The sequence below is a fragment of the Aphelocoma coerulescens genome, chromosome 2 (genome assembly GCF_041296385.1).
Source record: "Aphelocoma coerulescens isolate FSJ_1873_10779 chromosome 2, UR_Acoe_1.0, whole genome shotgun sequence".
NCBI classification, from domain to species: Eukaryota; Metazoa; Chordata; class Aves; order Passeriformes; family Corvidae; genus Aphelocoma; species Aphelocoma coerulescens.
In genome coordinates, this window is record NC_091015.1 from 73195207 (window position 1) to 73220192 (window position 24986).

At 39.6% G+C, this 24986-nt stretch overlaps 1 long non-coding RNA gene across 7 annotated transcripts in view; it reads left to right on the forward strand.

The window, feature by feature from the left end:
- Positions 1-24986, forward strand: part of LOC138106782 (uncharacterized) — a 110213-nt gene that overhangs the window by 37177 nt on the left and 48050 nt on the right. For 6 of the 7 annotated variants that reach the window (XR_011149105.1, XR_011149103.1, XR_011149106.1 and 3 more), the window contains one exon: positions 3003-3973. The exons of the other annotated variant lie outside the window; for it this stretch is intronic. This is a non-coding gene — a long non-coding RNA (uncharacterized lncRNA). Of the gene's footprint in view, positions 1-3002; positions 3974-24986 lie in introns of those variants that run through there. 7 annotated transcript variants of the gene reach the window in all.

Sequence of the window (24986 nt, forward strand, 5' to 3'; positions counted from 1 at the left end):
AAGAATGTCTCTTATTAGTTTCCTTTCTAATGCTCTCCATTACTCTGCGTGTATATGCATGTGTGCTACTGGCAAGGCCGAAATGCCTTGGAACACCTGTGTCTGCTCTGTAAAACATAATTTTATATAAATTTTATATAAAAATGTTATAAAAATAAATGGGCTTGCTTTGGAGGGAGGTCTGAGAGGGTACCAGGGTCAAAACAAGATACATTTGCTGGCTGCTAAGTGTGTATCGGTTTTGAGTTTAACTTGTGGATTTGTTGTTCTTGAGTGATTTGGGTTTCCTTAAATCAAACACATTGCTGCTCCAAATGAACAAGCAACACACCTCTTCCCACAGGTACTCAGTCATGGAACTTGCTCATCTGGGCTTATTGTTCTCTTTGCTTGAGAAACCATATTTTAAAAATGTTTCTCCAAGGACTATTATTTGTAAGAATGTATATATAATTGTTAGTTCTATATTTATTGGCATGTGCTTAGTGTTGTGTTTCTCTACTGAGCAGTGACTGTATTTTAGTATCGAAAACTAAGCATAAAGGGCCGTTTTCAATAGTGTTTTTTTTTTTTTTTTGGAGTAATTCTTCATCCTTTATATCATACATAAAAGGTGAGGAATTATTAAAGAACCTATTTCAAATCTGTATTTTTTATTTAAATGCAGTCTGAAATGGCTTGTATTTTCAAGGACAAGGAAATAATCATCAGTATCTTAGCTGGGATGTAAGTTAACATTTGCACCAGGCATAGATTTTTTTTTTTTTTTTTTTCAATTAGCACTCCCTTAGAAAACCCATTCCCCCAGCTTTTGTCAATGTGCTGTAGGAGAAGAAGAGCAAATAGATTGGAAATGCTCTGCAGCTCAGGCTCCTGGGAAAATGTAACAGGTGTTACAGCTCAGCTGGGTATGAGCTTTATGAAAAAGACCCTCTCAGACTTTACCCATAGAATTCCCTTTCCTAGCCAGAGCTTCAAGTAGGAAGAAACTAATGACTTCATTACCATCTCAATTCTGGGAAATGCTTGGTCCAGACCTGAATCATTAAAGGAAAGGTATAGCACTCTGCATGACCTTACAAGATCAAAATGTTATTTAGAGCAATTCCATTAGTCAAGGCTATAAACCTGAAAGAACACACCCTTTTGCGTTGGCTCTTAGGCCATAAAATGTGTGTGTATGTCATGAGGGCAGGAGGTGGAGGCTGGGGGGGAAGAGAAAAAAACATATTCTGCACTCATTGTGCAGCACAATTTCCTATGCTTACTTTGAAAAGCCTCCACTTCCAGCACTTCTTCCCTTCACCCTGTGTTGTGACACGTTTAATGGCTCTTGTCGTTCTCACTCTTCTAGGGGTTTCTAATTGGGTATGATACTGAAGCCAAGAATGATGTCAAAATTTCAAGCCATACAAAGTGAAATATATTTCTTTAATACTGTAGTAATTATAAGCAACTCCTTTTTTAAAATTATTTAATTTATTGAATCTTTCGCTAGCTTTGAAAAAAAAGAGAATAGCATGACATACAGGAAACTGCCTTTGGGATGATGTTCATTTTCTCCATTATTGCTTTTGCAGCCATGAGTAAAAGAGACCCTGCTTGGTGAAGCTATGCTTTTGCTAGCTGTCTGGAATTTTTTTTTCAAAATGATAACACTGGATTTCAAATCCTGGTGCAACAACCTTTCAGTAATAGCCCAGAATGCTCGCCTTTAGGATAATCTTAATGGATCTTTTTAATAAGGAAAAGCTAAATGTGTTTTTCCACACAAGCTGCCATGAAGCCTTTTCTCTCTCTGCACAACTGTACCTCCACAGGTAAGAGTGGGCATAAGCCAACACAAAGAAATGTATTATGCCTGCTGTAGGAAAAGAATTGCCAAGAGGAAATAGAGTCATGTTGCACTGTTTTGGAGGGTTGAAGCCTCAGTGATACCTACATGCTTGCAATGCCTAAATCTTGTGCCCAGAGGGAAACTCTGTCTTGTACACCAACCCAGTGATGTGAGTAGTCAATCTGGTACTGATGTGCATACAAAGAATGCTTGTTTTAGTGACTGTGTGCCTGTGTTGGTATTTCTTGAAAGTGAAGCCTTTAAAAGGCAGGGCTTGTCTACACAGTGCAGGACAGTTTACTGGTGGTCTCACAGCTGGATTTCATCTGGATATGTCTCTTCAAGGTTGTTACAGTGGTTACCAATGCATTCTGGCCTCTTCTCCAAAGTATTCTTATCCTCTAGCAGCCTGATTCTACACGGGAATTTTTACATTACCACAGGGGTTTTAATGTTCTTTTCTTGAACAGGTGAAACTGGAGATTTGAAATTGGCATTTGAGAGAGATCTCACTGATTTTTTTTTTCATTAAAGCCCCTTAGGATTTCATTTCCTTATCGTTGCCCTGTGACACTGGTTGCTCATTTTCATCCAGGGATCATCTGGTTTTCCCAGGTTCTCTTTCTTGTCCTTTGCTAATGATAAACTTGTAGTCTTAAGAATGCTGCTAGCCCTGAACTGTATGGCCTTGGATTTCATAGTATTGAGGTTCACAGCTATTTGGTCCTTTTATAATCCTCAGTGGAGCCCAGTTAGTCCACCCCAATGAGCAAATGCAAACAGACACCTCTTACTTCCCATGAGAGTACTGCATGTGGTGTTTTTGTAACCTCATGCCTTATGCATTTGTTAGGCTACAGTTCCTAGGCAGTTAAGTTGGAAAATGCTGTATACTTACTAATGCTAGTTTTGATTTGAGGAAGTGGGTCTTTGGGCCTGAGCCTCCTACAGCAAGCCTGAAAAGTACTGTGCTACATAGGTCAGGTTAAGCTGGCTATGGGAGCAGGATAGTTGTGTTACCAGGCTGTTGTTTTCAGCATTATTACCTGCTATGATGTTGCACTTCGATGCTCAGCTCTAGTCTTATTGTGTGTGTCTTTTTAATTTGGCTTTGCTTCCAAAGCCCTCTCATTCTACAAGTGCTGTTCTGTGTTTTATCTCTTAGGTTACTGTGGTGGGTGGCAGGCTGTTGTGTGTTGAGTTCTCAGAGAAGGATGAGAGGCGTGCGAGCTAACATCTATCGTCTCCCCGAAATATGCTGATGTGACAGCTTCTTGGACTGAAAATGCACGTTTCTGGTAGAATTCTTCTGACAGGAAAAGCAAGCAGTTCTGTCACTTAAAACCAGCACAAAACAAAACCCTCTCTGAATATTGATTTGTGATGTTAATTTGTTTTATGAAGAAAGTAGGTGGGTTTTTGTGCAGAAATGCTGAATGGACTGTATGCTGCTGTTTGCAACCAAGAACAAAAAAAAACTCTTGCTGAGTTTAACCTCTAAAAGCCAGAACAACCCTTAGAAAATCCACACTGCAAATATTTGCTGTTTGGAGCACTGCTGAAACAAAATATTCAAGAAGAGAACAAGAAAATTGCTAAGTACCCATTAAGAAGAAATACTGCTGGAGCCTTAATAATGGAACACTGCTGTCCTAGTTTGTACCTCACTCTGCCCTTTATCCAGGCACCCAGGAGGACTATTGTAACAGGAGTTACTTATCCCTTTGTGGTGCTTCTCTGAGTCAGAACGCTTCTTCAGGTAGTTCAAGCCCAGATGCTCTCATCCAGGCATTTTCCAGTGAATTGATTTTGTGCACCTAAATGAAAGTAACTTGCTCTTCTGGAGCTTCAGCATGGTTCTGTGTTTTGAATGTAAACATTTATGCAGCCTTGTTACGATGAGTCTGTTTTGAGGATGATGTGCCTTATAGGGGTAGGTGAAATTTTGGGTTTTTGAGGCTGGGTCCTTACCTGTCCTTGCAAGGCATGGTGAACTGGAACTGCTCAGTGACCAGCTTGCACAGAGTAATCAATAAGATAGGCTGTTCCTTAATTGCCATCCTGGGTTTGATTGAAAGAACTTTTCACCTGATATCAATAAATGCATTGCTAATTGTCTTGCTCTGTTTGTTTGCAGCTCGCACCTTCTTGATGCCGTTTCTCACTAATTATCTAAAAGCACCATTTGCTTGGCCTAGGTGTTGTGTGTTAAAAATATTGGTACAGCCTGTCTCAGATCATATCACTGCTTGAAAGGTCTAGAATGTCTACATAAAATGCTAACGTCAGAGTGCTTTAAAGGATTTGTTCTTCATTCCAATGTTGGTCTGATGCCTTATGAGGCCTCCTAGAAACAGACTAGACAGGAGTAAGGGAATAAAAGTAGGTATTTATTTGAAAGGCCTTCAAAGGTACAGCCTGGGGAGCCAGAGGCTATTGCCAAGATGGACCCCAAGATGGACGACAGGTCACGAGTTCTTCATACTTTTATAGGTCTGGTTCATTTGCATAGCAGGGTTAATTCTCCAATTAAAGCCTCAGTTAATGATGTAATTTCCCCTCCGCTTGCCCCCTGTAGAGGCTCTTTAGTTTATACTTTTGGGCCTAGGACAGTCTGGGTGTCCTTGAAGAGCAGGCCTGGAGAGGCTTTGTTATGTCTATCTAGCACAAGAGAGCAGAGATTAACAGGCTACAAGAAACTTTTGGAGTTCCACACTAAGCAGTACAGAATTTGAAAAATATAAACGTTAAAACCTAAGGCATCAGGTCTAAAGTCAGGACTTACATAATAGCTTATTTTTCCACTTGTGAAAAGATGACAACAGTCCTTTCTTTAGCAGTTTATTGTGATGTGTATTTAAAAAAAAAAAAAATAACTAACAACCCCATTTAGGAGAGTCTAAGTATTGACTGGGGTTTTTTTCTAATCAGGATAAATTTATGTATCTGTGTGCAGGATCGTTAAAGAAGCCATTTTCCTTTCACCTGATGATGCTTGCAGTCTGTATTTCCTGACACCAGAAGTTCATTGTATTTAATAAGCAACTTCCTATTGCATTAGCAAATTTCCATCTGGTTGGAAAGGTACCTGATTCTATTACTATATTTTTCTTCACGGCTATGATGCAAAACATAATTTGCTTATAGCTTAGTAAATATGGCTAATGCAATGATATGTACATCACGTTACCCACAAAAGGATTTTGTGTTGTGCAGGGCACTTCTGAATTTATGAATGAACAGAGAGCAGGAGCAGAGAGGGGGGAGAGCGGCTGCTTCTATAAGCCTGGTGATATCCCAAAACTTTACAGAGGCTTTAGAAGAAAAATAAAACAGCAAAAAGAGGAAATAACATTACTGTCTGAAAATGTCAATGCTGTCTGTGTGTGAGAGGGAGAGAGGGGTAGTACCTACATTTTACATGTGAGCAGGGTTTTTGAGAGGTATCTGCCCTCTGGAAAATCAGAGAATGCATGGTGTGGTAGGATGCCTCCCTGAAACCTTGCTCTGTTACACCTTGGCAATACAGTCTATAAAGGAAAAAATCTGTAAGTTAGTAGCATCATAAAAATCTGTTTTGAAGCTATAGGAAGGGCCGGGGAGGAACTACTGAGTGAAGTGTTAATAAAAATGGGATTTTAGCACCTGAGTTTCATCAGTCTCCAAGAAACCTCAGCAAACAAGTAATCTTTGAGCATTGTATAACTGACGGGACCGTATGTACCATGTTTCTCTCTGTCCCTTTTAGATGTAGTCTAAAGGTGTGGATGGCTTTACTGGCCTGCCTGTTGTCACACAGGAAGTCTGCAGAAGACAGGAAAGGAAATTGTGTCCAAAGTTCAGAGGTGACTCCCTGAGACACTTACAACAAAATCCCTTTTGAGAAGTGCCGTGCAGAAACATTCCTGCTCTAAAGAACACACAAAGTAGATGTGAGGAGAAGGGGACGAAAAGTGTTACCCTAGGAAAAAGGAAAGTCAGTAGCAGAGTTTGGGTCTTTGTTTTAAAGCAGCAAACAAAAAACCCCAGGCTATATTAAATAATATTGGCCCTTTCTATCAATACCTAATGTGGTAATAGCTGGCCCATGGCTTCCCCAATGTATGGAAAGACCACAGAAAAGATGATAAATGGTTTGCTATGTGTTTTGCCACCAAAAATTAGTGCATTGATGAGGCATTCTGCAAAAAGCAGTGTTTGTCTTCCTGAAGATGTGCAAGTATATTTACCAGAGTACTAATGAAGGGTGCTTGTGAAGGAAATGAAGCCTTAAGTGTGTATAATTATGTCCCTTTCCTTCTATGATAGCTGCCAAGTGCTAGACAACAAGAGTCCATCACCTATAATAGCAACAGGGGTTTTGATTGTTGTCTGCCATTTACTCTGTATATTAAAACCCTGTAGGAACCTTTTCTGTAAAAGATGATGGGTGTCAGGCTTAAATTAAAAAATACACCCATGTTGTTTTCAGAAATGTATGAGATTAAAGATATAAGTCCTACTGGGTGTGTTGTGCCACAGTGAGCATTTGGCATCAAGCATGTCTAAAAAATTCATGTGAGAACTCTAAATACATTCCAAAGCCTGCTGTTAAATTCATTCTTAAATAGGATCTGTGCAAAACTAGCATACTATGGTTGCTTAAAGCTGGGACTGCAAAAGAAGTGTATGGTAGGGTCACTCCCTGGGAAGGGAACGCTTGCTTTAGTTGTCAAGATAAAGAGCTTGGAGCCTATCTTGGAGCAGCAATGTTTGACAGCTTTGACTGGAGTTTCCTTCTTCCATCATATGTTTCGTAGCACAACCTACCTCTATATAAACTCTATACACTAATGAAATCCTGTAGGATGTCAGGTTGCAACTGTACAACATACTGAGAAAGGAAATAGTTACATGGGAATGCACATGATGGTAGAGTTCAGAATTTGTCCAAACCGATGTGTGTGTTGGATGCATCACTGAAGTGTTGAAAATAAATCAGTTCCAGAAATGGAGAAGGTTCTTTGACTCTTTGTTAGCAACTAGGTGCTATATGAAGGGTAAAGTCATGCAGTAAAAATCAACTATCTCTATGAAAGAACTATACTTATAAAAAATACTGTCCTCATCAGGAAAGAAAGATTTTCTTTGGGGGAGATGATCCTTCTCTTGCTAGTGGGAGAAAGAGGGTAGAACAGTTTGGGAATAAAGACAACTTTAAGCCTGTTGCAAATTCTGGTTTCAAGCAAACATAGCCCTCTGTGTTCATCATCAGTGTTTATCTAAGTGTAATTATGTTCAACTATCTTGTTAAAATTTTTATTCTTTGGTCTTTATGTTAAACTGCCACTAATTATATCTTTTGGGTTAAAACCAGTCAAACTGAGCATCTGTTATGTTTGTGAGCAGCTGGCTAATGCATCTGGGAAAAACTATCCCTGGATGTGAAGAGAGGTGGAGGATGGAATAGTTAATTGCCTGAGGATCAGCTCGCTGCCACTGGGGGGGCTGGTCTGTGCCTAAAGCTGTTCCATGGTGGGTCTGGTAAGAAGCCTGGTGGGCTAGAGAGGACAGTGTGAAGTGATGCTGTACACCAAAGTTATTGAAGAAACATGTTTTAGGAGGCAATGGCCTGCTTTTGGGCCAGTGACCATGGTTTCTGTACATGTGTAGCCATGGGTTCATTACAGTATATCCAGTGGAAGAATATTGCTGCATCGGTGCAAGGAATAAAGAATTTCCGTTTTGCCTGGAACTGTACATTAACAAATACAGCAAAGGCTTTATCAATGACCATGTGGGTGGTGAACTGTCAGCACCCTGATCTAGAACTAGCAAGAACCATCAGAAACAGAGTTGGGAAGAAATGGGAACTAAGAAGAAATGACAGCTGAGTTATTAGCTTCCTCCTTCCTGGGCTTGTGATGGTTTAACAATTTGGGAACCAAAATCTCAGTCGTTCAGCTGATAAGTATTGAATTAATTTCAACTAGTTTCTAAGCCATTCTGAAAAAAGGGTAATACTCGTTAGCTTTTTTTAGAATGTTTACCTTTTTAGAGGCATTGATAGGATTTGTGTCAGTCTGAGAGAAAAGGGGCCCTTTGCATGGAAAGGGAAACTCACATCATCCCTATAAACTCTGAAGCTCAGGTGTATCATAATTAGGTATTGGTGTGTGGTAGATCCCAACAGTTACAATACGCCTTTATTGCCTCTCTCCCTTGCTTCTCCTGACAATAAGTTGGTGAAACATGAATGAGACAGAGGTTACTTTACAGCTCTGCCATATCCAAGAAAATGGAACATCTGCAGCTGATAGTATAACTGAAAAAATTGTAGCATTTATACTGCTTAATACAGGCAACAATCAATCCACATAGATCCAAACGATGGTTCTTCGGTCTGCTATTAGTCTCAGAATAAAATAAGCACAAAAATCAGGGTTTAGATGCTTTGGGTTTTTTTCTCATAAATTGTGAAATTTGCTGCTGGAGTCTAATGTGTTCGGTAAAAAGTGTTATACTCCAACCCACAGCAAAGAAGAGTCTGGAGCTTGCAAGACACTCTTCAATGTGTTGGTAGGAAAACATACATGGCAATTAAATCTAATCCAGTATCACTTTTTTTCCATTTTGTTGTTCTTTTCATTGGGAGTGAGGCAAAACATAATTTACTTTTTGGTTAACAAAAAGGAGAACTTGTCCCAAGGCCTGGTGACAACTGTGTCTGCATTTTTGTTTAGGATATAAGATACTTAGTTTTCCTCACATCTGTCCACTTTCTTGCTGAGCGAAATTTTGGGAGTTTTGACATACACAACTAGTGCTTGTACCAGTGAAGGCAAGGCTTGATCTTGCCTGCTTTTTGTCTCATTTGACCTCTCTAGTTACTGTAGTGGGTTTAAATCTCACTACGTACCTTGGCCTTTCTGGGACGAATTTCCCACACACTTTGTGTGCACAAGCATGGAGGTGATGCTTATGACTGCAGGGCTGCTGTTTTGGTGACACTTGACTTACTCCTGGGCCTAACCCATGCTCATAATCACATTTACAAGGATTCCTGCTAGTTTTGGGAAATTGCTGTGGAATCCTCCTGGTAGCTACATCCCGTGCTTGGCACCGCACAGTTCCGGAATGAAATACAACAATTATTTTATCTGAAGAGTCAAATGTGCAAGTAGTATTTAAGGATTGTCCTCCCTTTAGAAACTGAAACCTTTACTGAAATTCAATCCAGAGTGTCAGTGTAATGGAAAATATCAAGGGAATTCTATTTCTCATGTTATGTATGACCACGATGCAGCAAATCTCACTTCCTGGTTCAACTGTTGGTTTGCTTCTGATGCTGACAGAAAATTCAGTGAGAATGTGGATCCATTGCTCTGCAAGGAAATGGATGGAAAATAGACAGTAACCAGTAACGCAGCTAGCAGAAATTCGGTCGTTCTGGTGTGTGATAATCTACTAATCCTTGCTCAATTTCCTTTCAGTCCAATTAATTATTTTTGTTTTTGTCGTGAGAAAATGTGTTGTGATAACTTCCTTTAGCAGCTCAAAATGTATCACCAAACTCCCTGCTGGCATGACTTCAAGAGCAGAGTTGTGCCAGCAGATAATTTGGCCTAGATTATTTTTAAGAAGGTTGTCAGTCTTGTTTTTCACTTTTATATGCTTACTGTGGTAATATCAAATATTTATTCTACTGATTACAGCTTTAACTCTAAACAGTTAGTGGAGTAATCTCTTGACCTGTGCAGTGACAGAGATGACCCCTCACACAGAGCTACTTGAAAAGGAGAATGATTCCTCTTGTGAAAATTTCTTTATTTAAACTGTATTACTAGAAATCTCAGAACTGTGGGATTTTCGTTCCAAGTGTTATCCCTTTTGTCCTTGCTGAAATACTTAATGAAATCCACATATCACAAAACTGGGACTGAAACCTGTGGCTGCTCTCTCTTTTTTTTTTTTCCCCCCTCCCACATAGTTATTCTCTCACCTGAATACATATGCACATAGGAGTATGCATGCACATGCAGTCAAAGACTTCTCTTAGCTTCAGATGGATGAAAGAGGAAACATTAACATCCCATTAGCTGCAGGGTTCACACACCCGGTCTATAAAGAAATCTGGCTCTGGGTTCCAGAACATGTTGAGAGAAAACCACAATAAAACATAGGTGCTTCTTACATCACTCACTAGCTCACTGATGTATTTGTGTCCCTGTTCCCTCCCCCCTGCCTACAACCTCTCACATCTCTTTGGAACACAGACTCTCCTCCCCTATAGGAAGTCTCATTCATTCATGTTTTGAAGGAATTTCTTAATTCTCTTTCAGCAAGATTACCACCATCCGTGCCCCTTTTCCTTCTCTCTGCCTTTGCCAGAGAGAGAGAGAGAGGAGCAGGGCCTGCCCAGATGGTTGAAGACCAAAAAGAAGGAACATTTTCTCATGCTTTTAAAAAGACCACTTTCTTCCCTGCCTAATATTTAGCTCCTTCAAATGCAAATGGAGAGGTTTCGCTCCAAGGTTAGCATAACAATTATGGGAAAGCTTTAAATCTGAAGCATTTGTTTACACGATGAAAGGAGTCCACAGTCCAAAAGCTCTGAGGCCAGGGCTTTTCAGTAGCTATTTTCTGACTAAGTAGTGAACTGCAAGTCAATTTTAGACCACAAAGAAAACCAATTTATATCAGTGTGTAAGCTAATTTTGGAGGGAGTTCTACATTATAAACGATGGTGGGGTTTTTTGGTTTTTTTTGTTTTTTTTTTTTTTTTTTTAAGTGACTGTTACTGAAATAAACTGCTGATTTTCCCCTCCCCCAGCCTTTGCATCTTGCTGTTTAATGAGCCCCCAGATGTCTTGGATGTTAATGACCATTCCCCTTGCCCTCAGAAGAAGGGACATGTAGGATCTGAGGAATCAGTTTCAGAAATACCCAGGTGTGTGGTTGTCCAAAAACTTACTGATGCTCAGGAATGAATTTCAGGTGGTCAGAATGTCTCTTAAATATGTATTTTCTCATCCTGGTGTCTGCTTAATTTGTTTTGCTGGTCACTCACTGTCTAAGTGCAAGCTCTTCTTAGCAAAGTCTTTATTCGTAAAATGCTCTGGAGTGACAACTCCTGGGATAGAGTGATTCCATGGATGATGCAAAACATTTTTATAGGGAGCAGATTTTTATTTCTCCTTTGCTATGCTTCTAGTATGGCACAACTCTGAAAAAATATTAATGCCATATAACACTACTTGACAACTGGTGTTTCCATTTCTTTCATTGATTAGAACCTTCCTTCAAAAAAACCTCTTTTGTCACTGGTAGCATCAAAGTAGCTGTAAATCCCTAGAATATTTTGCTGAATCTCTTCTTTATGGGACTGTTGTAAGAGCAATGTGAGGCCCTTCACCACCCTTGTGGCCCTCCTTTGGATGCTCTCTGGTAGCTTTATATTTTTCTTATATGGTGGCACCCAAAACTACTCCCAACACTCAAGGTGAGGCTGTCCCAGTGCAGCGCAGGGGGGGACAATCCCCTCCCTTGCCTGGCTGGTGATGCTGTGCCTGATGCACCCCCGGACAGGGTTGGCCCTCCTGGCTGCCAGAGCACTGCTGGCTCATGTTCAACAACCATCGACCAGGACACCCAGGTCCCTTTCCACAGCACTGCTCTCTATCCTCTTATTCCCTGGTCTATACAAACAACCAAGGTTACCCCATCCCAGATGAGGAGTCTGGCACTTGTCCTTGTTAAACTTCATCTGGTTGGTGATTGTCTAGTCCTCTGATTTGTTGAGGCCTCTCTGCCCTCGAGGGAGTTGACAATTTACTTGTAATTTGATGCTGTTGGCAAACTTACCTAGTATTCCTTTGATTCCTGTGTCCAAGTCATTTATGAAGATGCTGAAGAGAGCTGGGCCAAGGATGGAGCCCTGCAAAACCCCACTAGTGACCAGTTGCCAGCCTGATGTTACCCCATTCTCTATCATCCTCTGTGCCCAATCTATGATCGAGTTGCTTGCCCATCCCTTAACCTAGTTGCTCAGCTGTGTGCTGGACATCTTATCCAGAGGGATACTGTGAGAGGCAGTATCAAAAGCTTTGCTGATTACATTATCTGGTTTTCCTCTGTCAATTAGGTGGGTTGAATGCAGTTTTTTACTGAACAAGCAGGCTGCTTTCTCTCATAAGAACCTTTGTGCAAATGCCACAAAATCCTGCAGTGCTGTTCTTACTGCCATGAGCTATATATTGAGAAGCAAACACTTGTTGGTTTATTCCCCCTAAGTTTGAAGAGGAGAGAAAACAGAGAACCTTGGAAAGCATAGCTGGTGGGGCCCTCAGTATCTCTCTAGTCCATCTCCCTATTCTCCGGCAAGATCACCTGTAGCAATGGCTTTCCTGACAAATGCTTGTCTAACCAATTGTCTGAAGCCATGGAATATTTTACAGCTATTGAATCTGGCTCCTAAATGATCACTCAACTTGTCTGCTTCTGTGGAAACAGAAATGCCATATTAGTATGTGTCAAGGAGTACCTTGACTCTACAGGAGTAAAGATCTAGCTCTACAGGTAATCCAGCTATATCCCTGTTGTTTTAGCAGCAGAAGTGGTGTGTGATATCCATTTGATCACTCACAACAAGGCACATGTGGTGCAATATTGAGTTGGACACTGTTGGTGCTGTTTCCTTTTTTAGTGAGTAAATTGTTTTGGTTGATCCTGTAAAGCAAAGAATGGAGCCAGCTCAGCTGCTGGCTCCAGAGCTTATAGCTCTGACAGTCATTCCTTGTTTCTTGCACCTGGAAGCCCCTGAAGTTCACTCTGCCCACTGTGTGAACTGGCCCTATGCAAGCGAACTAGAATTTGAAAATAATAAATCGTCGTTAATGCAGTGCCATGCTGAAGCTTTTTTTTCTGAAGGATTTTCTTTGAAGTGATTAAAGTTCACTGGGAAAAGAATAGATAAACTATTTTTAGAAAAGGTACATGACTCCAGTTATTTTATATGGATGCTATGTAATACACTGCTCATAACTTGCACTCAGAGAATGATTGGATTAATAAAACAATCTGTCATGCAACTAACAACTGCTAATAATATACGTGATGCTGATTCATTTGTAAGAGTCACTGTCTTTTCCCTTGCTTTTCATTTCTTTTATTGCATTTATTGGAAATCCTAGATCCTAATGCAGGTGAGTTAAGGCATAAATCCGCTATGGAAATATTTGCTACTTAGGTCCCTAGTTGGGGTGCTTGGGGTACATTTATGTTGTAAATGGCAAGAGAAGATCTTCAAGAAGTGTATTAAGGTCTTAAGCTTTCTTAAGACTGCTTATCCCATTTGTTGCTGTAGGCAAGATCCTCTTTCCTTTTAAAAAGTGTTCAGTGGATCTTCTCCAATGTTTGCAGATTGTAATGACCTTATAGGAGTCATTGTAACTTGTCATTTTGGTAATTTCTAGTGTGAAGAGTTAGGACATAGGCTAGCCTGCTGTAGATTTGGAGGTTATAAAAAGTTTTGTAGTTTTATTTTGGGCTTGACAGTGACAGCTTCAAAAAAAAAAACAAAACAAAAAAACCCTTCCCCCCATCAAAGTCAGGGGTTGCTAGCCCACTGAGTGTGGTTTAAAGAAATGCTTGCAAAAACAGATAGCCTTCCTGTCATTGTGATGCTGAAAGCCTGGATCTTTTAGACCTTTCTTTGCAGCAATGGATAAGTTATACAGCTATTTTTTAACCTCTTAACCTTCTGAGTTTGAATGTAAAGCTGTTATGAAATCCTCAGCTATGAAAGTGGCTGTAAGTAAGCCCATTTCTACTGCTTTAATACAGGTTCTGTATGTTAATTCTCTGGTAATGTAATCAAGAAAGTGCTGGCCTTCAGAAGCAGCAAGTACCTAGTTCTCACTTCACCTCCCTGACCATAATGAATGTAAAATGCTGGTAGTAATAGATTGAAATGAAAAACTCCTTCATCTTGGCATGCAAGAAATTTGCAATCACATTTTGATTTTCAGAGTGCTGCTTGATTGGGGGCTAATGTGTGGGTAAATTGACCTCTCTTGCAGGAGCAGTTGTTATTGTAGTAACTGTGTGAAAAACAAATTTCAAATAGCTGGCCTGTTGCATGTTTCTTAAAATTCATGTTATCTATCACCCCTATGGTGTCTCAGTAGTAACATCTGCTCTGAACTCTTCAGGGTTTTTCCTTCGTTTCACATCTTGCAGAGAAGAGGGTGAATTTTATTATCAACTGAAAGATCATCTTCCTTTTGTTTCCTTTATTGTCTTCAAATATGACATTCCAAATTGACTTGGTTAATTTTAAAATTGATATTATGTGCTTTTCAAAGCAAAATGAAGCTGTTGCCGTATTTCCAAGCTACCTGAGAAATAACTGATGTTGTATGCATTGTATGCAAATCCACTTCAGGTTAGATTTATATCCATTTCCCTGATTTTAACATATCAACTGCCTTCAGTTCCTGGTATTGGTTTTGTAGTGAGAATATTGCTTGGGCTCTATTTTCTAGGACTGTCTAAACAATAGTAATGTGAGCTTGTATACCTTACCATTTGCCTGAGATCAGATTATGAGCCAAATTCTAAGCTCATCCTGGTTTATTAAATAAAATTAAACAAAGGTAAATGTGCTTAGCCTGCTCAGATCCTTTTCTTCTTTTCTCTTCATGCTCACTATTAAGTGACCAAACAAAAGGGGGAAGAAAGCAACAGCAAGCTCAGGCCCATATTTTGGCTCCATCTAGAAATTTCATGTCAGATTTTTGAATTTGCCAAAGAGGTGAGGTTGTTAGACTTTGAAAGCCAGGTAATGTATGTTTAAGGTTATAAGTGGTGATTCTGGTTTTAGAGCAAGTTTGTGCAATGCAAAATAATTTTAATGAGCTTAAGATAAACTGTAAACTGGAAGGGGAAAGAGAGCTTTCAGTGTACTACTTGTCTTGCAATAGATGGGTTCTATCAAACTGACCTTTAACGTGTTCTCCTAAAACACGGAAGCATTTCACAAAGTAACTGCTATTGGAGACAAATCCTATCTGGAATCATGGAAAATTGGGGTTTGATTTGTGATGATAGAAATTAAAGTCAGTTTTTTGTTTTGTATCTTTTCTAACATCAAAAGAGTGGGAAATGGCTGTGTATTCCCTAGTTAATGGATGAAAACCATATAGACCTCTCTGGCACACTGCAGTCTCTGGATCACATTTCCTGCAATACCAGCAATTACTGTTGGGATACAGTGATAGGCAGTGCCTGTCTTGGTAGCAGATAAGCACTGTTTAGGAGTGTTTAGCTGTCTGTATTGAAGGCTCTCTAAAACTCTATTTTTTCTGCTTGTTTTGTGGAGTATGAAGTCACATCTAGTAATTTTTGATCTTTCTTGGTAATATATTTCTGGAATTATCTGGGAGTCTTTAATTATGGGCACCTGATATTTATTTTCATTTAGGATCTAAATTTATTTTAATTTAGGTGCTAAAACGTCTTGAACCAGTGGTCCAAAAGTCTTGTCTGTAGCAGCTCTGATGCAGTCATTGAAAGCCATGTTCTGCAGTATTCCACATTTCTTGGGACAGAGGGATCAGAAGCGGCTGGATCTGAGCCCCTGAGTGGCATAACAGGTTTGTCTTAGTAGAGGTAGCTCAACAAACTGTGTCTGGAGTACTGTAGTTGTACCAGTCCTCCTGTCTGCTCTACTGCCTTGTGGCAGAGGCTGTTCAAAGACTGCAAACAGGGGAATAAAGGTGTTGACTTTTGAGGCTTGTGTGGAGTGCAGCTAGAACTGAAACAAGGTCTCTGAATCCTATGCCAAGAGCAGCTACGGACAGATCAGAAAACTGCCTCCCATAAATTTGTCTGTTTCCTATTACAGGAAGCACTGAGAGCAAATTGTCAATTTATGGCGCCTAACGTACTGATATCAGCATTAAGTAGAACAGTCGCTTTTGCTCAGTAGTCATGAAGGCTTTGAGAGATGCCTGTTGCAATTTTGGTAGGTAAATATCAGTGCTGTTCTATGGTAAACTTTTGGTTTTTTGTGTGTTTCCAAACTGTGTTTTCAGAGAGCTGTGAATAGTGACTAAACAAAAAACCTTTATATTCTGCCAGTTAGTTAATGCTACAGAAAATATGAATCCCTCATCAGCTTCCCACACACAGAACAGTTGCCCATTTCCCCCAAATCCTAGTGCTGTTATTCAGTTTGTTCAAATACCAAAATACATTCCATGAGCAGCAAAGTGAATTCCAATTAGGAAATATATGGGTGACAAATTCTATGTTAAAAGTTTTCAAAGGGTATGGGAAATGTTAGCTCACAGACCACCAGTTGATGTTAGTGTGTTAGAAGAAGAAAAAATCCAAAATGTGGAATGTGTCAAATGGGAAACATCTACCACTGAAGAGGAATTCACTTATAGTGAGTCTTTATTGCTGATCTGGTCAAATCTGTGGTAATGTGAAACTTGCAATATTTGAGATGTCCACTAACAAAATATGGAAATGAGATAACAAGCATTAATATCGGTGCAACAAATACACCCGTTGATGTTTTATAGTAGATAATAAAAAAACCAAACCAAAAATGTATAAGCCTCTTAAAGGAAGTTGCCAACTTGCTGACCAGAACTTAAAATTGCAAATCTGTAGTGTGAGTGCTTCTGCACTGGGTCCCTTGTTGTTGGACCTTTAGGTATGAGGTGGGTGACTACTGACATTGCTGTCATCTGTAACTCTGTTTATTCAGCCAGAGGCGCACCGCTGTCATTCAAAGTATATTTTGTTTTGGTCAATAGACGAGAAAAGTTGTTTCTCATCCTGGATGATGTGTAGATTGGTCAAAGAAAAGCACTGTGTAGAGAAGTTCAAATATTTCTTTCTCCATATGCAGTGTAGATCTCTTATTACTAAAATCCAAGAAGGAACTTTGGGGGGGGGCATTGGGGGTGCTGGTGGATGAGAGGCTGGACAGGAGCCAGCAATGTGCATTCACAGCCCAGAAAGCCAATTGTGTCTGGGCTGCACCCAAAGCAGCGTGGCCAACAGGGCCAGGGAGGGGATTCTGCTCCTCTGCTCTGGTGAGAGCCCACCTGCAGTGCTGCATCCAGCTCTGGGATCTCCAGCACAGGAAGGACACTGACCTTTTGGAGCAAGTCCAGAGGAGGCCACCAGGATGATCAGAGGGATGAAGCACCTCTTCTATGAGGAAAGGGTGAGAGAATTTGGTTTGTTCAGCCTGGAAAAGAGAAGGCTTTGGGGTGGCCTAACTGTGGCCTTCCAGTACCTGGAGGAAGGCTACAAGAAAGACAAGAGGGATTTTATACAAGAGCATGTAGTGACAGGACAATGGTGAATGGATTCAAAGTGGAAGAGAGCAGGTCTAAATGAGATACTAGGAAGAAATTCTTAACTATGAGGGTGGGGAGGGACTGGAACATGTTGCCTGGGGAAGTCATGGATGCCCAATCCCTGAAAGTGTTCAAGACCGGGCTGGATGGAGCTTTGAACAACCTGGTATAGTGGAAGATGTCCCTGTCCACAGCAGGGAGGCTGTAACTACATTATTTTTAAGGTCCCTTTCAAACCAAGCCATTCTATGTTTCTAAGAAGAAAATCCACTGTGATGTGGCTTTGTACAGATTTAAATCCTTGCTTTAAACATAATCAACTTGACAATATACCTGTGGAGACCCAGAGCAATATGCTGCTTTGACTCAAGTTATGAGAGCTTGAGGACTAGCTTCGTGTATTTGTCTGAAGTGAGGCAGTGTGAGAATTCAGCCTTCATATTGAAGTCCTCTAACAAATGGTCTCCCATCAAAGCTGCTGAATGCTTATGCTCCAGAGTAATCAACAGAGCTAGTTCATGAGTGATAGTCAAATGAAAAATTTATGTGCACCCAAATATTTTTCATAACTCAGGAAAATGGACAATAATACACTTTAAGGACTTCTGTACACAAAATAGAGGTGATAACATCAGGGAATTGGACACTGCAACTGGTAGACTGTCCATGTGTTGAACTCTGCTCTGAGAGAATTTCAGCTTTTAATCCTGAAGTCTGTTTACCTGTGAGATTTGTTTTATCTTCCAAAAAATGAGTTCTGTGTGAGTGAATCTTTGTAACAGGTTTTTAATATTTTATTACCACACGCTATCATTTATTGTGACTGACTTGAAGTTTGTAGAGTGTGGTGCTAGAGCAAAATTGGCATCTGCTCTGAGTGATTGTATAATAGTTCAGGGAAGAGTAAGTGAAGTAGAACTAACTTAAGATGTTAACTTTGCATAGCAAGCAAGCTCTCCAGGATTACTTTCTTTGCATGACTTCTTCATTTTCTCAGATAATAATTTGTCAAACACTGGGCTGTATTGTTAATCCTCTTCTCTAATATTAGGGCTTTTTTATTTTAAGTATGATTGTTGCTACTTGTATCATAATTTTGAACTTTTCAATGCATTTCAACCTCATTTCCCCTTTGTAGCACCTTATAGTCTCAGGAATTTCAGTATTGTTGTCTCTTATTTTATGTCTGGAGGTGAAAGTTAAGAACTTAAGGGACTTGGGATGACTGAGTTGCCATCAGAGGAGAAATTCACCTTCAAGAATAAGATTTCAAACAGGATGGTGGGATGAAATTTATCTTGGTGCTATGTGTGTAATTTAGCAATATACTGAGCAGTATCTCAGTGGTGGGAGAAGTGAATTTCGGTATCTTGCAGTATGATATTATTTCTATATTTTAACATTTTGTGAAGATTCTCAAATGTGTACATAGAAGGAAACCTTTTTGATAAAGTTACATATTTTTGTGCTGTACTAAAGGACAAGGAGAGAAAGTAAAGCAATCCCAGCATTTGTGTAATGTGGATTCCCACAGAGGTATTCAAAGCAGGGTAAGGTTCTTCCTCTGCTCTCATTTGGTACTGTTACTGTTTTTTAAAAGCTGAATCTGGCAGGTTGTCTGCATTGCAAGAGAAAGAGCCCCTGGAGACAAGTGGCTTGTTTTGAGTGTGGAACTCCATGAAAGAACTATTTCCCTTCATAGCACTACATCTTGCCTACAACTTACTTCTCTAAATAGTGACTTGTGTATTAAAAATAAAACACAAATTAAAAAAACACACCAAAACAAACCCAAAAATTCTGCTACAGCAGAAAGGCAGGTGGGAAGTTTATTCCTTGGTTCCATTGTGGAGAGATATTTTGATGTCTACCTCCTGGCTTTGCCCTCTTCCACCCGCCCTTCTCATCCCCTCCACCCCCTCCACTATTTTTGAAAGCAACCTTTTACTTTTGGCTTGCCTAGCAACATCTGATTCTTGGCCTTTCCCACTGAATTGGGACTTTGATTTTACCCTGTCAGCAGGTAAATGGCCTTAAACCCTTCACGGTTTTGTCAGGGTAAAGTGGAGCTGAAAAGCATTACATATGTTCCAAGTTGAGAGGCAGTTCTTTTGCCATGTTCAAGTGGGTCTTTACCATCCCCCACTTCTCCTTCTATTAAAGGGTTCAGTCACAATGAAGCTTTAATCAGCTTCATTGATTTAAAGCTAATTTGCACTTGGCTTCAAGGCTAAGGTCTGTAGCACAAGCTGAAGACCTTTAAATCAGAAGTCGGAATGAAAAGCCTTAGGTATATCATATTGTCTGCTGTGCAAAAGAATAGCAGCTTCTGAAAACTGCAAATTAACTATAAGAAAAAAGCACAAAGCAGTGATTTTTTGTGCGTTAATGTAACCTCAGCTTGCTGAGTTACACAAGCTTTGCTATCAACATTTCTGCTTCATCATGTAAATTAATAGAGTCGGCTGAATATGTTTTAGCTCTGTGATGTTTTCAGCACTTAAATTCTGGTTGGTTTCAGTTGGATTTAACCTAATTGCCAAACTGATTCCCATCAGTAATAACTTAACATTTATTTGTCCCAAAGGGGAAAAAAAAGTCTTGTCTGTATTCTGCAATTAAGAAGGTGATGAAATATTCAGTGTATGCCTCCACTCCGACTTAAATTCTTTTGTTAACTTTATCAGATAAACCATGAAATATTAACCAGCCTACTGTCTGAGCATGTGTGAGCTGTATACTGTTTATCAGACATTTTAAGGTACTTATGATTTTTAACATTGACTACATGGAAAAGACTGCATTTTCCTCCATTTTCAGAATCAATGCTGTTGATAAGGTTTCCTATACCAGAATGTGTGCTTCCAGTTTCTTTAAAGCACAATCACAACACACAGGAAAGTGTCATTACTACAAGCCTTTATTAACATTTAAACAGGAAGAGCAGAAATAATGTCTTCTCTTAATTTGTCCTTTCACATTGTTTTCTGATCATGCTGAGCTATAGTTTACAGTGTTGCTTGCTGGAATTTTGTAGGTAGTTGCAAGTCTGGGACAGTCTAAGTTATATATGGATGTTGCATGCACCTAGTTTATGTAGATGGAGATAGGTGCAAACTCCTCAACTAGATTAAAGCAAGATGTGTAAAGTCTTGTTTGGGAATAATCTTATATTTGCATCTATATGTCAACTTTTCACAAGCCTGATAAATAAGCAAAATTGTAAGGAGCATGTACTTGGCTTTGTGGCTGCTTGAAGTCACTGTATTTTGTTTTATCTATTAAGTAGGAGATCATGATCTTTTGAAAGGTTCTGTCCTCTTCTGTGTGCGTGGTTTTGAAACAATTTATGAGCTCACTGCAGTGATAGAATTTCAATGTATTCATTAAAAAAGTGACTCTGCTTTCTTGCCAGGTCTGTGAAGTGGCCTGAACCATGACAATAAAGTCAAAGCAGTAGCTTCTCCATAGAAATTCATACCTTTTTAAAAAATCTTTTTTAAAAAAACCCCAAACTTTTAAGTTTTGCAGTCAGAATCTGTATATTCTTTGTAAGAAAATGGCAAATAAGCAGCATTTAAAAGTTGGTGGGCAGAGATACACTAAGAAGAGGAAAAAATGGAACGTGTGGAACGCTGCGGGAGTGTTTCACACTGGCTGTTCAGGTATCTGCAGCAGGGAGGTGTAGCATTCCTCACCTACCCTGCACATTTATGTGTGGCTAATGGAGCCATATAGAGGCCTCTTGGCTTTTTCCTGGCCTGGCACATAAAGCTCTCTATGCCAGCTCACTTGACTATAAGTGGGCTTGCCCTGTCCCATCCTTTTTTATTCTGTTCTCCCACACCGGATTATGTGATACAAATGGGCTGCAGCCAGGAAGAGTCTGCTTTACATCAGGGCTCCCTGAGAGTGCTGTTGGGAGGCTGGTGTTCCCTGGTACAGGGTCTGGCTCTCCCTGGAAGCCCTGTGCCAGACACAGCTGCATCCACCTGATTCCGGAGCGCGGCATTGTGCTGCCAGCCCTGGAACTGGGGGAGATAAAGCAATGAGGTGTGTGACGGACAAAATAGGAGTCTCATCTGTAAGGAGTGAAACTGGATAGGTCTGTGTCTAGAATATGTGATGCTGTGGGTATTTAAAAAGCTTTACATTGCCAGAAATTTGAGACAGATATTGCATGGGGAATAACAGACTTCCGAGTGAGAAGCCTTTCTTTCCAGGCAGTTGGTAATAGACACTCCATCCCAGATTACATTTGTTTAAGACATTGATACCTGCTAGATTTGGCGAGGTATTATGGACCTGTCTTCCTCTGTAAGTGAAGGGCATTTTATATGCCCTTGTGTTTGACAGTCTGGCACATATGACCTTTTGGCCTCACATTGATGAAGAAAAATTTTTATCATACAGAAATGGCTGTTCTCACAAACTATGCATTGCTGTGTGAACAGGCTTATTGGATAGCCTCTCCAAAATGAAAATTTTTCTCTCTGTGTGAGGGGAAGGATTTGAACTGTCAAAATGTCTTACAATGACATTTTCATGCCATAAAGCTCCAGCTTTACTTATAGAAACATTATCTCAGCAGAGGCTGAGAGTTAAAATGGGGAAAAAAATACGTAAAATTTTCGGTTATCAGTTAGTTTGGTTTTCAGGATTTTGACTTTTTTTTTTTAATTTTTACTTTTATCTGTACTGAAGTCAGAACCATTTGTTAATTGTCAAATTTTCTTAGCACAGGGGTTTTTTTTGTGACTCGCCAGATGTCTAGTAAAGGTCAAAGTTAGAATTATGAAAAAATATATACTGAAAATGTATGGATTTTATTGGGTTTTTTTCAGAGCAAATTGGAAAGTTATGCAATACAACAAAAAATAATAAAAAGGGATAAATTACAATGAGACAAGATTACCTCAGAAGAGTAAAACAGACACCAAAGTGGTCAAGTACCTTGAATGGGCTTTGTGTAAGTATCCCAAGTATTCTTCTCTGAAGTCCTGATACAGATATCCTAGTTAAGATACTTGTGGGTGTTTTTTGTTTGTTTTTTGTCTCATCTTTTCATAGTCTAGCTTCTATTTGATGGGATGCTCTAAGCTCATAAAAAAAAAAAAAAAGAAAAAAAAGAAAAAAAAGCTTTTGAGCCAGTTGTTCCATTTGCAATATAACTAATATGATACAGACTTACCAAACTCTGTATTGATTATTGTAAGGCAACTACAGTGCAAAGGTATTGGAACAGCAGTTTAAAATCCATTTAGTGCTCCAACATGGTCCACTGCCAATATTTTACCAGAAAACTCTTTCTGCCTTTGAACTTAAAGGACAAAATACTGCAAACAAATGAATATTTAATTAGCCTCAATGCCTCCTCCAGTGTATCCTCTGGGAGCAGGGTAACTCATGTATCATAAGTGGCTGATGTTAAACTTAACGTTTGTTAGGCTCCTGTGGAAATCTGCTGTAAAGTAACATTTGGTACAAATTCAGTGATTTGTCTCTTTCATAAAATGCCCCAAACCCTTCTCAAAACATCTAACACACTTTCTGATACAATTTTTAAAAAATGAGGAGGAGGAATAAGGAGTCTCAGAGATTAAGTTTTAGTTAGGTGATTGGTAGGCTGGGGGTACTGTTGACTTGATTTGGTTCAAGAATGTGTATATATATCCCTTCATGTGTGAGAATTTTGCCTCAGTAAATGTATGTAAGGACATTACAACAGGAAAGCTGAGAGAGGGGAGTGGACTGACTGACTTCTAAATTTGGTACTAAAGCTCTTCAAGAATGTGATGTCAACTTTTGGTTATGTTTGGCTACCCCTGCCTATGAAATTGTAGGGAAGACTACAGAACATGACTTGCTCTTTGGAAGAAGGAAGCTAACATTATTTAGAAAAGTGTCTTACAATTTGGGAATGTTTGTAACTTATTGTGGTTTGTGATTGCAATGAACAGTGCTCACATTTAGGACCAGGAGAATGTGTCGTGTAGCAACTGTGGTATCTATTTCCAATAGGACAGAGGAGCCTCAACCAACAAAGGACTCAAATTTTATGACACACTTATCCTCCTTTCACTGTAGTCTTGGAATAAATAATGATTTCCTTTATTTTAACATATACCAAAGCCTAATGAGAAAATAAAATATTTTAAGTCTATTGTCAGTGCTTAACCTTAGCCTAGAGAAGCTTGTCGTCTTCGGCAGTGAATGAACAAACAGGTTACATCAGGATATCTGAGTTAATCACTGAATCATAGGATATATTGAGTTGGAAGGGACCCATAAGGATCATTGAGTTCAACACCCTGCTCCTTACAGGGCTAATCCTATGGCTAAGAGTATAATTCAGATGTTCTTTGAATTCTGGCAGGTTTGATGCCATGACTCATTTGCTGAGGGTCCTGTTCTGGTGACCAACTGCCTCTCAGTAAGGAACCTTCTCCTCCTTCTCCTAATGCCTAATCCAAACTTTCCCTGGTGCTGCTTCATTCCAGTTCCTCATGTTCTGCTCATGGTCTCTAGAGAAAAACCACTATGCTTCTGCTTAGCCTTTCTCCCTAGAGCCTGAAGGAGAGTGCCTGTCCCACCTTCCCTCACTGTAGCTGGACTGCAAGGAAAACCCCAGAAGCTGTGGGTGGTGTTTCTGTCTTGGTGTGGCCTTCCAGGTTGTGGAAAACCTGTAAATGAAAGCACTGCAAGGATGAATCCCTTTCTACAATACCATGTGCAAGACTAGACCTAAGGGAAAATTAGGACACTGTACAAATATTGAAACGGGTGCTGAGATAGACTTACCTCATTTTAAGCATTTATTGGGGTGTGTGACTGAAGTACAAAGTAATTATTGAATGTCACTATCATTGCTCCTTTAGGACTACTTCTAAGATCAAATCACATGTGCATGGCAGTTTATGGAGAATATTTTGTGGTGGTTTAATGGATAAGTGAAAATATTTCTTGTTGCTGGTGTGAAAAGAGTAGGTGAGCTACTACATTACTAACACATTATTGCTCTTACCATTTAGCTAGATAACCAAGACTAAAGTGACGTGTATCTTAACTAAGGATAGAATAAGTCCTCTCATCGTTAAGGACTTGAAACAAAGCCACTTAAATTAATGAGATAAAATCCCACTTGCTACAGTGTTTGTTTGCAAAGGCATGGAATCCTTAGCTCTGCTTTGAAAACTCCCCCCTCTAACACAGGAATTTGCCTGCTAACAAACTGGTTTTGAATAAGTCATCCATTTTGCAAGGAGTGCATGTTTTTGGCACTGATGTAGGACATTGAGTTGAAGACCTGCGCAACAGCGTGGCATTCCTTGGCTCATGTGCAAGAGAACTTGTTCTGTGTTAGCCAGACATAGGCAGCCCTGTGTACTTCATGCTTATTGATTCACCTTGTTGATAATTGCAGCATGCTGCTAATAAATGAATCTGTGGAAAACCAATCCTGCTGTATTGTATCTTCATAGTTACACTCATTTAAGTTCAATTAAGTTCAAAGGGCACAGGAAGGCAGTTTGTATTTCCTTGAAAATTTATATTCTTTAGTATGTGCAAAAGGATGATAAACTTCCAGAAACTTCATCTATTTTTTGTAAGATTAACCTTTTCATTTTAAGTATTTCCTACCTTCTTGATCTTTTACTATATTTGAGAGAATTATACAGAAATAAGAGGGAGAGATGGAAAAGAACACAAGACTTTAATTTTATTTATTTCCCTTTTAGCAGACTCATAGGATTCATGCAGAATGCTGTTAATCACAGTGTTCCTCTTCA